The following is a 15,217-nucleotide window of genomic DNA, read 5'->3' on the forward strand; positions in this document are numbered from 1 at the left end:
GCAAACCAAAGACTGCGATTTATTGGCAGAACACTTATAAAACTCAAGCGGTCGACTATAAAAGACAGCTTAAACTAAACTTGTCCGCCCTTTTCTGTGCTACCGCTGTGCGATGTGGGATCCGCATGAGATAGGATTGACGGAAGACATGGAAATAGCTCAAAGGATAGCTCACTTCGTTGGTTGGTTGGTTGGTTGTTTGGGGAAGGAGACCAGACAGCGTGGTCATCGGTCTCATCGGATTAGGGAAGGATGTCGGCCGTGCCCTTTCAGAGGAACCATCCCGGCATTTGCCTGGAGTGATTTAGGGAAATCACAGCTCACTTCGTATTGTTGCGAAGGACGGAAGAGAGTGTCACGGATATGATATGTGTATTGAGGTGCCAATTATTAAGACAAAGGCGGTTTCGTTGTGGTGAGATCTTTTCACGAAACTTCAATCATCAACTTTCTCCTCCGAATGCGAAAATACTTTATATACGCCAAGCTATATATAGAGAAATGTTGATCGCAATAAAATAAGAGAAATCGGAGCTTGCACGGAATGATGTAGTGTTCGTTTTTCCTGCACGCTGTTCGAGAGTGGAACAGTAGATAAATTGCCTGAAGGTACCCTCTGCCAGATACTTAATAATGAAATGCAGAGTGATCACGTAGATTTAGATGTAGATGTAGATGGCTGCACGTAGATATTCCCACACTACTGTACCTGGGTGAGTTGCGTAGAAAGACTTCAGAAAGTAATCCGAGTTTATATGACTAGTTTCTTTTGCATTTCTCACAATGACTGAAGAAGGCGCAAGACTTCTACGAGACAGCGCTTTACTCACAAGATGGAACGCCCGGTCACATGGTACACAGGGTAATTTCTTGTGAACCTCTTCTAAATCGAGTGCTGTCTGTGGCAGCTGAGAAACTGACTTCTCCTCAGGTTTTTGTATGTAAAGCCAAAGCCAAGTCATACGCAGATATACATACATAAAAACAGTGCTATAAACAAAGATGAAATAAAATTGCATATGTGCTAAGTAAAGAGACTGTGTTTGGTCCGTGCTTGTTTTTCAGGACTTGCAGGTCGCTTGCAGATATATCGGTAGTTTCGTATGCCTCACATCGAACGATTGTTGTTTACGTTGTAACAGTGACACTGTGCACTGTGTCACTTTATTAACAAGTACGATTAAAAGTTTAATATATGCAATACTGTACAAACAAGTACGATAGGTTTGATTGTCACTATCTGGTCGACATTTTACGTACCTGTTAGCGTTAACCTGCACTTTAGCTGGTCTTTGTTTGCTGTCGCAGCCGAGTATAGGTCTTCCAGCACAAAATATCTAGTACACGTATAAGCGATTTTAGATTCGATGCATTTGATTTATTATATTCTCAAAATGGTTCCGTAGTTCTTTATGGATCGCTTAAACGTATTCGTGATGTTAGTATGCGGAAGTAATCACAACCAGCTATCTTTTTACGTAAATGCTGATAAATTATCTGCTTACAACACTTTCACAGGTCTAATGGAGTATCTTTAGACAGGTTAACCAACTTAAAGGCTTTGAAAACTTAGAGCACAGCGCAAGCTAGGAATATATGTCGCAGCCTATGTCAGTGTATTACTGAATATCTATTGAGACTCAGTCCATTAAAATTATTGTAGCCCTCCTCTCACGGATATCAGGTCAATATGAGTAGCCAATACGGGTAATGCAGGAGTATGTTTAATAATGAATAAAAATACAGGAATATGGATAAGCTATTGCGAATAGCTTAGTGAATGCATTATTGTAGCCAAGATAGACACCAAGCCCACGCCTACCAAAGTAGTACAAGTTCATATGCCAACTAGATGAAGAGATTGAAGAAATATATGGTACGATAAAAAAATTATTTAGATAGTTAAGGGAGACGAAAATTTAACAATCATGGGAGAATGGAACTCGATAGTAGAAAAAAGAAGAGAAGGAAAAATAGTAGCTGAATGTGGATTCGGGGAAAGGAACGAAAGAGGAAGCCGCATGGTAGAATTTTGCGCAGAGCATAACTTAATCATAGCTGACACTTGGTTTAAGACTCATGAAAGTAGGCTTTATACGTGGAAGAGGCCTGGAGACACTGGAAGATTCCAGATAACTTGCATAACGGTAAGAAAGAGAACCAGGTTTTAAATTGTAAGGCATTTCCAGGAGCAGATGTGGACTCTGTCCACAATTTATTGATTATGAACTGCAGATTAAAATTGGAGAATCTGCAAAATGGTAGAAATTTAAGGCGATGGGACATGGATAAACTGACAGAATCAGAGGTTGTAGACAGTTTCAGAGACAGCATTGACAAGAACGGCCGAAAGAAATGCAGTAGAAGAAGAATGGGTAGCTTTGAGAGATGAAATAGTGAAGGCAGCAGAGGATCAAGTAGGTAAAAGACGAGGGCTACTAAAAATCCTAGGGTAACAGAAGAGATACTGAATGTAATTGATGAAAGGAGAAAATATAAAAATGCAGTAAATGAGGCAGGCGAAAAGGAATACAAACGTCTAAAAATGAGATCGACAGGAAGTGCAAATCGCTAAGCAAGGACGGCTAGAGGACAAATGTAAGGATGTAGAGGCATCTATTACTAGGGGTAAGATAGATACTGCTTACAGGAAAGTTAAAGAGACCTTTGCAGAAAAGAGAACCACCTGTATGAATATCAAGAGCGCAGATGGAAAACCAGTCCCAAGCAAAGAATGGAAAGCGGAAAGGTGGAAGGAGTATATAGAGGATCTATACAAGGGCGATGTCCATGAGGGCAATATTATGGAAATGGAAAAGGACGTAGATGAAGATGAAATGGGAGGTATGATAATGAGTGAAGAATTTGACAAGCACTGAAAGACTCAGTCAAAAAAAGGACCCAGGAGTAGGCAACATTCCATTAGAACTACTGATAGCCTTGAGAAAGCCAGCCATGACAAAACTCTACCATCTGGTGAGCAAGATGTATGGGACAGGCGAAATATCCTCACAATTCAAGAAAAATGTAATAATTCCAATCCCAAAGAAGGTAGGTGTCGACAGGTGTGAAAATTACCCAACAATCAGTTTAATAAGGCATGGCTGCAAAATAGTAACACGACTTCTTTACAGACGAATGGAAAAACTGGTAGAAGTTGACCTTGGGAAACAACTGTTTGGATTCCATAGAAATGTTGGAACACGCGAGACAATACTGACCCTACGACTTATCTTAGACGATAGATTAAGGAAAGGCAAACCTACGTTTCTAGCATTTGTAGACTTAGAGAAAGCTTTTTACGATGTTGACTGGAAAACTCTCTTTCAAATTCTGAAGGTGACAAGGGTAAAGTACATGGAGCGAAAGGCCGTTTACAATTTTTACAGAACCAGATGGTAGTTATAATAGTCGAGGAGCATGAAAGGGAAGCAGTGGTTGAGAAGGGAGTAAGACTGGATTGTAGCTTATTCCTAACGCAATTCAATCTGTATATTGAGCAAGCAGTAAAGGAATCAAAAGAAATATTTGGAGTAGGAATTAAAATCCGTGGAGAAGAAATAAAAACTTCGAGGTTTTTCAACGACATTGCAATTCTGTCAGAGACAGCAAAGGACCTGGAAGAGCAGCTGAACGGAATGGACAGTGTCTTGAAAGGAGGATATAAGATGAACATCAACAAAAGCAAAACTAGGATAATGGGATATAGACGAACTAAATTAGGTGATACTGAGGGAATTAGATTAGGAAATGAGACACTGAAAGTTGTAGATGAGTTTTGCTATTTCGGGAGCAAAATAACTAATGATGATCGAAGTATCGAGGATATAAAATGTAGACTAGCTATGGCGAGGTAAGCGTTTCTGAAGAAGAGAAATTTGTTAACATCGAGTATACATTTAAGCGTCAGGAAGTCTTTTCTGAAAGTATTTGTATGGAGTGTAGCCATGTATGGAAGTGAAACATAATTTAGACCAGAAGAGAATATAAGCTTTCAAAGTGTGTTGATACAGAAGAATGCTGAAGATTAGATGGGTAGATCACGTAACTAATGGGGAGGTACTCAATAGAATTGGGAAGAAGAGGAATTTGCGGCGCAACCTGACTAAAAGAAGAGATCGTTTGGTAGGACACGTTCTGAGCCATCAAAAGGTCACCAATCTAGTATTGGAGATAAGCGTGAAGGGTTAAAATCGAAAAGGGAATAGAAGAGATGAATACACAAAGCAGATTCAGAAAGATGTGGGTTGCAGTAGGTACTTCCACAGGATAGAGTAGCGTGGAGATCTGCATCAAACCAATCTCTGAACTGAAGACCACAACAACAACATGAGTAGCAAAACCTGCTTACACGTAAGCTTTTCATTTAGGAAATTTCCGGCCAGCGAAGATTACGCTCTTTTGTTCTGGAAGGTGTATCACAGTCTCACAGAGATCATGCTACAAGCGAGCTCAGCGACATGTTTCACTACCTACGTTGGCTTACTTCTATTTTTCTCTTATGAAAATAAATCTGATTTTCTTCGCTTTTTACTTTTGCAATATGCAGTTAGTTTTGTAATATTTGTAAACCAATCAGAATATGCTCGATTCTCTTGTAAATCTCTTTTATAGTAGATTTCTTTTTTTTTAAGTTAGATAGTAGTAGTAATTTAACTAAAACTCTTTGCGTTAAATTTGAAGACCTTCCAAACTATTATTTCTCAGTTAACTTTACTATTGGTTTAATATAAAGTTGTTGAAGGGCAGTTTATTTTAAATTATAAATCGGGAACTCAATTTTGTTTTATGTGCCGTGGCTTAGCTATACTCATTGTTAATTTCAATGTCAGCACAGTCAGTTCTTCGGAAGTGTACGAGTGCCAGCAAACTTCTAAGTCCCCACTGACGAACTATAATCATCAAGAAAAAGTACAAACAAAGATCCTACGTGCCACCAACAGTTTTGGTCCAGAATAAATAGTAGAGAAAAAAACCCATGTCCACGCACAGTAGTTTTAGATTTATTTTCAAAAGTCTTACCCAGAACACAAGGATTGGCAACTAATGTGTAAGAGAATAGGGTGGGGGAGGGTTGGGGGGGGGGGGGAGGAGGTGGAAGGCGCCAAATGATGTGTGGCTTGTGTGGAACAATGTTCTCTAACCGGTTCTGTCCATATCAAAAAATAATTACTCAAGCCTGTCAAACAGCAACTCGCTACTAAAAATATCCCTGCACCATATGAATCCTAACTTTCTCATCCGCGAAACTAGAAAGCAAATCCTCCATTATTCTGGAAGGATGTGTGAAGCAATACGTATCATCGGTAATCTCTTCCCCAATTACGACTTACCGCACGCAATAGCTCGCCCCCCGACAACTATCTTACCTAAGACTATCCCTTCACGACTTGAACAGACTTCTCGTTCTGTTGAAATGTTACTGCCTTTCTAGACCATGTTAAAACAGACTAGAATCATTAATTTTGACGAATGCACAGGATCACTATTCTTTTTAACTATTTAAATATTGCTAACGAAGACCAGCGGCCAGTTCCAATGGTAGGCTGTAATCTCTCTCCATTGCACGGTAACAGGTTGTATGGCATCGTTGGCCAGGAGGCCCCATCCGAGGAAGTTCGGCCGCCAAGTGCAAGTCTTGTTTCAGTCGACATGCGCGCCGGTTACGAGGATGAAATGATGATGAGGACAACACAACACCCAGTCCACGAGCGGAAAAAATCACCAACCCGGCCGGGGATCGAACCCGGGCCCGCTGCACGGGAGGCGAGCACGGCACCACCCAGCTAAGCAGGCGGGCACAGGTTGTATCGTACCGTAGCAATCCCGAACACGTACGTACTGCATCTCGATTTTATGAAATCTACAACACAGTTACAATAAACATATTAGAAAACTTTAGCAAGTATTGTTTTTTACTTTTCCTTGGATATTAAACCTATTTCCAGATGCTGATTCTGCAAGTAAAACCGAAATAAAAAAAATGGACGTTTTCAGCTTGACACAGCACAACTGCGAAGGGAATCAGACTGTTCAGAATACGTGGTTCGGCTGAGTAATATTAGACCACTTATCAGAACATACACCGCCTGTGGAAAATATCACATATTATACACCAAAAATGTCGGAGATTACAGTTCATGTATGACTTACTACCTACCGTATTTCTTGTCCCGTGGTAGGTGGTATAATGGCTACGAAAAGCCATTCCGTTTTGGAAAGCGTGATGTTCAAATAGATGCCCAGCTACCAGGATTTTCGGCGATACTCAGTATGATCGTATGCTGGTTAGCAATCGACTATCTGGTACAGTGTCGAACGGCTTTCGGAAATATATCTATTGCTCGGAATGTGTTGTGTGTGAATAAACCAATCTGTGTTACACGGAGTGGCTTTTGCCGGAATCCATGCTGATTCTTGTAGGGAAGCCTGTTTCTCTCCAGCAACTTCATAATGTTAGGCTTTAGATAATGGTCTAGGATCCCAGAGGGACGTCAGCAATATTGGTTAGAAATTCTGTACATCTGATATTTCACTCTTTTTACAAGCAGCACTGATTTTCGCTTTTTTTCCAGTCACAGAGGAATTATCCTCAATAAAGACGACCAAGGAAAGATGTTACTTGTGCGGCATATTCGTTTTAAAATCTAAATGAAGTAGTCTTCATTTTTTTTCAAAGCAATGGGTGGTAATGTAGATATCTCTCATTTGTGAATCTGTCGAACATTGCCACGGTCACATATTCCTGATACTGTGCCAGAATGGGGACGATCAGCAGTTAATAAACTCAAAAGAAAAATTTCAAAAAGCCAAGATCTCTAGTATAGCATTTATTTCGATAACCGGTTTCAGTACGACTACGCTACCATCTTCGGATCTGCAGTGGATAGAACCAAGTTCCCAGGGTAGCAGGTTTGCAAGTCAAGTATAACACTGCACAAAAATAATGGTCCTTGCGTTTGGAAAAATAACATACCTAAAATTCTACGAATCCACGTAATCTCCTCAACCTGTGCTATGTATGTATTGCCATTTCTTCGCATGGAAACTGAATACTTAATAGGTTTAGTTTCTGAGTTCGTTGTTGCAAACACAAACTTGATCATTTCGAGCCTGTTTTTCGATGTATGTTATAGAGTACGAAGAATGTTGGCTTGATTACTTACTGGATTACAACATACACTGCTTACGTAAACCAATTTTACATCTTAACAGAATAGGGTGTTAATAATTCCCTAAAACTTTTTACAAAAAATTATTGTTTTAAGCTTACAACGGTTTCTGATTTGGTTTACGCTTTGTATATAAATAATGGCTCTTTTTTCAGTTAGCATATTTAAAGTTACTTGGTATTACATATTCATGTCTTACACAAAACGATTCTTCATTGTACTACCACGTGCCACTTGCTGGGCTTATGGAATAGTTGTGCTCATTCTGCATTTCCGTCTGCAATCAGCTGTTATGTAAGCATGAGCACTTGTGTACGGCGCACTATCCTTACGTTTGTACATATTGTGTATTTTAAATTTGACATGCCGAACCCACTGATTTTCATGATCTTCATACGCCTATTTGTGAAGTGACATGCTACGTAGCAGAGATGGAGAAGATCGCGTGAATTTGTAAGGCATGTTGTTTTTATAGTTGCATGGGCAATTATTTTTTTGCACATCGCTATACTTTACTTGTAAAATAATCGCCCTGCCAACTTGGTTCTATCCGTGGCAGATCCGAAGATAGCAACGTAGGGTTGCAGAAACCGGTTATCGAAATACATGCTTTACTAAAGATCTTGGCTTTTCAAAATTTTTCTTCCGAATTTATTTTTACGGTCAATTTCATTACTCATGCTTACGCAACTGTGGAACAATAAACGTTGCTTTACACTCCTTCAGAAGAGCTAACGAACGTAGAGCAACTTCTTTACGGGAAACTAATGAAATTCCAACTGTTATTGTTGAAGATTTGTATGGCATCAGCTCAAACAAATTTCAAGGAATTTTATAAGCCAAAGGTGGTCATATTACGTGGGAGGACGTTAATATAATAGACTGGTGCGTAATTTCGTAGTGTTTTTGCTCTGCATGTTGGATTTCTGGTTGCTATGAGGTTTTATTTATTGATTGTCATTTTTTATTTGTATTTTACTGTTGCCATTTACGTTTACGTATTGTTAGTTTGTCATTTGGAGATGGTGAATGGAGTTGTGGATGCTATAAAATGGAGTGCGAAGTGGAGAAATTGAAACATTTCCGACATATTCTTATGTTTGAGTTCAATAGAGGGGTGACAGCAGCGGCGACAGCCAGAAACAAAAAAAATTGTTCAAATGGCTCTGAGCACTATGGGACTTAACATCTGTGGTCATCAGTCCCCTAGAACTTAGAACTACTGAAACGTAACTAACCTAAGGACATCACACACATCCATGCCCGAGGCAGGATTCGAACCTGCGACCGTAGCAGTCGCGTGGTTCCGGACTGAGCGTCTAGAACCGAGCCAGAAACATTTGCGCCGTGTATGGAGATCGTGCCACTGGACAGAGAAAGGAAAGAAAAGGGGGTTTTCCTTTTAAGGACGATCGTTTTGACATTAGTGGCTCTCCACGTTCAGGAAGACCTTCAGGGTTTGATGAAGATCGTTTAAATGCATTAATTCACAATGCTCCACATCAGTGTACTAGCGAACTGGAAAATGTGGTGAACTTTGGTCATTCCACAATCGTGTGGGAAGCGGATGTATGGGTACCGCACGCTCTAAGCCAAAATCACAGAAAATCACAGAAACAAGCGGGTGATCATATGTGCATCTCTGCCTGATCATCATCAATTGGCTCGTGAACAAAAAAAAGGTTCAAATGGCTCTGAGCACTATGGGACATAACATCTGAAGTCATCAGTGACTTAGAACTACTTAAACCTAACTACTAACCTAAGGACATCACACACATCCATGCCCGAGGCAGGATTCGAACCTGCGGCAGTAGCACTCGCGTGGTTCCAGGCTGAAGCGCCTAGAACCGCTCTACCACAGCGGCCGGCTGGCTCGTGAACAACACCGACCATTACTATCCTGCATCGTTACTGGTGATGTGAAATACTGCCTTTATGTTGACGTAAGAAAAAGAAAAAATGGTTGAGCCAAAACAAAGCAGCAACGCTCAGCACAAAGATCTGTGTGCATCTTATGGAACAGCGACGGTGTGGTGAACTGCGAATTGTTTCCCCGAGGTGTAACCATCACTGCAGACATTTGCTGTCTACAACTGAGACGTCTTGCAGACGCAGTGCAAGAATAACGACCGGGAAGACTGCCTGAAGTGGTGCTACTCCAAGAGGACGGCAGCCCGCATTCTACTAGAGCGACAAAAATCACTACACAGGAGAAGGACTGGGAAGCCATTGAGCACCCCGCCGTACCCAACTGATCTTGCACCCTCAGATTTTCACCTTCTCCGCTTTCCATCGATCAACCTTCAAGGAACTTCCTTTGTGGATGAAAATGCGCTCCGAATATGGCTCGACTAGTTGCGGAATGGAAAAGTTACCCCAGCGTTAGCAGACAATTGTAAATAGTGATGGAGAATATATTATTGATGACTGAAGTCTCTGTTGTGTTTATTAGACTTATAAAGAAATGCTTCGAACTTATGTACCAACCCAATATACCGGGTGATCAAAAAGTCAGTATAAATTTGAAAACTAAACAAATCACGGAATAACGTAGATAGAGAGGTACAAATTGACAGACATGCTTGGAATGACATGGGGTTTTAATAGAACCAAGAAAATACAAAAGTTCAAAAAATGTCCGACAGATGGCGCTTCATCTGATCAGAATAGCAATAATTAGCATAACAAAGTAAGACAAAGCAAAGCAAAGACGATGTTCTTTACAGGAAATGCTCAATATGTCCACCATCATTCCTCAACAATAGCTGTAGTCGAGGAATAATGTTGTGAACAGCACTGTAAAGCATGTCCGGAGTTATAATGAGGCATTGGCGGCGGATGTTGTCTTTCAGCATCCCTAGAGATGTCGGTCGATCACGATACACTTGCGACTTCTGGTAACGCCAAAGCCAATAATCACACGGACTGAGGTCTGGGGACCTGGGAGGCCAAGCATGACATCCCCGTGCATAGACGAACACGCTACAGTCTCCATTTCTTCCTGAACTGTCTCAGCAGCATTACGCCTTGTGCTCGGTCGGACACTACGGGGTCTATCGTCTAAACAACCCGTTGCTTCGAACTTCGAAATCATTCTCGCCACAGCTGCATTTGTCAACGGATCATTACTCATTCGAATCCCCTTCCTATGGGGATAGGATCGTAACGCTGAACTACCACATTCCCCATTCTGATAATACAGCTTCACTAAAAGCGCCGTTCCAGGTAACGTCAACATGCTGCGACTGCTGGCGCATCTGTTTCTCTCTATTACAGCTCCTTTTATACACGATTGTCATGCGCAGTCACTGACGTTTTGCTGTCCAGCGCCATCTGTCGGACACTTTGTGAACTTTGTTTTTCTTTGTTCTAATAAAACCCCATGAAACCCCATGCATTCCAAGCATGTGTGTCAATGTTTACCTCTCTATCTACATTATTCCGTGGTTTATAAGTTTTCAAATTTATACTGACTTTTTGATCACCAGGTAAATAAGTAAGTTATGTGTTAAGTGAAAATTTCTTTTAATGAAAAATCGCGCCAAGTTTTTGACCGATTTACTTCAAATTTTTAAATGATGCACTAACACACATTAAGACGGATATAGACTATATATTTTTAAACGACAATGTAAAGGCTTTTTGTTCAACCTGACCGCGGTAAAGAAAGTGCTGTACTTGCGCCGTGAAAATGTGCGCTTTAGTTCGCTTTCTTCCAGTTAGTTTCAGTGCTACATCAGGGAATGTAAACCGTTAGACAAATTGATTTCCCTGTGTGTATTCTTTCTCCTCATAAAAAAGTCCTACTGTCGTCATTGAGGATTTGTATGTTTCCATCCCAAACAAAAAGAGTTTTATATACCTAGAGCCGTCATATTACTTGGGAGGACGTCCACATAATTTTATTCAGACTCTGTAAAGTAACCATAGACCTGACGGGTCACCGCACTAGATAATCTGTGGTTGTGGATGTTTCTGGCGGCCTCGTTTTATTTTGTTTACTGCGGCATTTGAAGCTCGAACAAGCATTCTTCGTTGCACACAAACGACTGATAACTGTCAGTTTAAATCATCATTTTCCGACACAGAAGCTGGTCTTGAAGTGATCCTTAGTTGAAACAGCGATCGGCCCCTGCATTAGGCGACAAACAACATGAGGAACGGCCGCGAGAGCTGCACCTGCTACATAATTCCTGGCACGTGTGCATTAGAGGAGCGGGCGGCCGCTATCTACGCGTGTGCATCGGACGCACGCCGCCTGCCGCGGCCCAGACCAGACCAGCCCAACACAGCACAGCAGATCGCTTGTTGGGGAAAATAACAGCCTGCAGCCGCCGCCTGCGGCCCAAGTAGATTCGCATCAGCCCGCCGCGCGCACTCCGTCCAAAACGAGGACGGCCGTAACAACGATCCAGACAAATTACAGAAGCTAGTACGTAACCTGAGCAGTCAGGTGGCCGAGAAATTCAGTTTGAACGCTTCCGTGCAGCTCTACTGCGCAGGATAAGTAGACCACTTTAACCAGATCATTATTGCGTTTTGCAAGCTGGAAAATTCGCGTTTTGGACCGTTTTCTATGAGTTGGAACAAAGGAAGTCTGGGACTGACAGAGTCCGAGATCATTAGAAGGTGGCGATATCTACGCTCGAATGTGATTGTCTGGAGCGCCATCTTCAAGACTGCGCTCTCGCCTGACGGTCTACAAGGCCATTGATGATGTAGAAGTTCCTACGAGTAATAAAGTCGGAGTGCAAGTGATTCAGCAAGGCCCGTCGGTGTTCTGCGGATGTGTTCTGCACTTTACAGTTACGAGTAATTATACAGCTTCTCATGCTAATAGTTGGATCACTGGTGGAATTGTGCGGTATGCTGGTGATGTAGTGAAGGCCGTTGCAGGTCTGGATAGTTTTAATAGCTAAGATATGATTGCTTATCGCACCTTTCAAGTGAACGAGGTGTACAACCGGAACATAGATCAGTCATATTTTACGAGTACGATGATTATGACCAGGGATCATCGTAAAATATATGAGTCAGAGTCCGTTACTGTATGTTCTAAAGGTCATTGCCCTTGGCTGCAGTAGAGATCATAGCCACAGTTCAAAGAGATGAATACCTGTATTGGTGCATGTACCGAGTGATCACGAAGTCCCATTGGGAAATCGCGTATCCACATCTTCACAGATGAACGCATTGTATTAATGTGGGATCATATCAGAGGAGAGCTGTGAGGCAGTGTGATTGTTCTTTATTAATTATTCCAGAGTTTGTGTGTGTACACCATCGTTTTCATAACCGACTATGATATCCTCCACGTACGATGTGAAATTCTCCTCGACATTCTTGGCATGATGGTACTTAATGAACTTCGAACATCCTTAAATTCCAGAATGAGATTTTCACTCTGCAGCGGAGTGTGCGCTGATATGAAACTTCCTGGCAGATTAAAACTGTGTCCGACCGAGACTCGAACTCGGGACCTTTGCCTTTCGCGGGCAAGTGCTCAACCATCTGAGCTACCGAAGCACGAATCAGCCCGGTACTCACAGCTTTACTTCTGTCAGTATCTCGTCTCCTACCTTCCAAACTTTACAGAAGCTCTCCTGCGAACCATGCAGAACCAGCACTCCTGAAAGAAAGGATACTGCGGAGACATGGCTTAGCCACAGCCTGGGGGAGGTTTCCAGAATGAGATTTTCACTCTGCAGCGGAGTGTGCACTGATATGAAACTTCCTGGCAGATTAAAACTGTGTGCCCGACCGAGACTCGAACTCGGGACCTTGGCCTTTCGCGGGCAAGTGCTCTACCATCTGAGCTACCGAAGCACGACTCACGCCCGGTACTCACACCTTTACTTCTGCCAATATCTCGTCTCCTACCTTCCAAACTTTACAGAAGCTCTCCTGCGAACCATGCAGAACTAGCACTCGTGATAGAAAGGATACTGCGGAGGAGAGCTTCTGTAAAGTTTGGAAGGTAGGAGACGAGATACTGGCAGAAGTAAAGCTGTGAGTACCGGGCGTGAGTCGTGCTTCGGTAGCTCAGATGGTAGAGCACTTGCCCGCGAAAGGCCAAGGTCCCGAGTCCGAGTCTCGGTCGGACACACAGTTTTAATCTGCCAGGAAGTTTCATCCTTAAATTCGTCTACTATCTCGTAACATGAGGCAGCAACGCTATGTTTAATGAGCACCATAATGTGTTATCTGAAGAGACAGATCAGAACTTCGAGGTGGACACTCCAAAAGTGCAGGCAAAGGGACAGCACCACTTACCAGGAATTACCTCATTGAGATTTTCTCCAGCGGCAATATCACAAATGGTTCAAATCGCTCTGAGCACTATGGGACTTAACTGCTGAGGTCATCAGTCCCCTAGAACTTAGAACTACTTAAACCTAACTAACCTAAAGGCATCACACACATCCATGCCCGAGGCAGGATTCGAACCTGGGACCGTAGCGGTCACGCGGCTCCAGACTGTAGCGCCTAGAACCGCTCGGCCATTCCGGCTGGCGGCAATATCACAATAGGCTGCTGCTCCATCCTACTGGAACTATATACGACCGACCTTTCCCCGATTTTGCAGATGTAGAATAAACCGATCGTGTAAGATGGTGTGATACGCGATGACGTTCAGAGCATCGTCAATGAAATATGGACCTACCAAGTGGGTTGCAGACATTTCAGACCAGTTCATGACATATGGCGTATTGTGTTAAATTTCTTCATAAAAATGTTGGTATTCTTTACTCCATGAATAAATGTTTTTCGCTTTTGAACTGCGACATATTGCACACTCGTCCCAGAAAAACACTTTCCACAAGCCTGATGGCGTTTTTGCATGTCATTATCACTTAATTCGTTTACACATGAAGGTTAAATGCCCTTAACTCCAAATCATCCGTGATGTGTTTCTGTAGTGTCCATGTTGTAAGTGGACTCATCAGCCACGATGTAGGTGTACATCAGCACACACAACAACAAGACACAAGAATTTAGTAAGATCTCTGTGATGTATAGGGAGTAATGGGGCGTATTGATCACCTTGCGGTACGACAGCACATTAAAAGTTGTTGGCCTCTCTTAAACATCCCGGCGACTGTTCATCTAAAACAAAAGTGAGTGCCCTGGAAAGTGTCATAGGACAGCCTTTGTTCTCTATATACAAAAGCGATCTGGCGGATGGGATAAGCAGCAAATTTGCGACTGTTGGCGGATAAAACTGTAGTGTACGAGAAATTGTTGTCGTTGAGTGATTCTAGGAGAATACACAATGACAGGCAGAATTTCCATTTGATGTGATGAACGGCAGCTTGCTCTAAACGTAGGAAAATGTAAGTTAACGCTGATGAGTACGAAAAACAATCCTGTAATGTTCAAACACAATATTAGTGGTGTGCTGCTCGACACAGTCGCACAATTAAATACGTAGGCGTAAGGTTGCAAAGCGATATGAAAGGGAATCAGCACTTAAGGTCGTTAATAGGGAGAGCAAATGGTCAACTTTTATATGCAAGTATTAGGAGAATTCTTGAAAAATATGGCTGATCTATTAGGGAGTCTGCCTATAAAACACTGGTACGAACCGTTCTTGAGAACTCCCGAATGTTTGGGATCCCTACCAGTTCGGATCAAAGGAAGACATCGAACCAATTCCAAGGAGTGCTCCTAGATTTGTTACCAGTAGGTTCGATCAATAGGCGAGTATTACAGAGATGCTTCGTAAATTCAAATGAGAATCGCTGCGGGAAAGACTATGTACTTTTTACGTGACACTACCGACAAAATTTAGACTATCAGCATTACGATTCTACCGCCGGCAACGTCCATTTCACATAAGGACCCCAAAGACAAGATAAGAGAGATCATGGTTCGTATGGAGGCATATAGACAGTCCTTTTTCCATCGCCAGATTTGCGAGAGGGAATGATTAGTAATGGAAGTAGACACTCTCAGCCATGCACTGTAAACTGGCTTATGGAGTACATATGTAGATGTAAATACAGATTCCTGTTTTCTGTTGTACAGTGAGAGAGGCACAT

Source organism: Schistocerca americana, chromosome 3, assembly GCF_021461395.2.
Source record: "Schistocerca americana isolate TAMUIC-IGC-003095 chromosome 3, iqSchAmer2.1, whole genome shotgun sequence".
NCBI classification, from domain to species: Eukaryota; Metazoa; Arthropoda; class Insecta; order Orthoptera; family Acrididae; genus Schistocerca; species Schistocerca americana.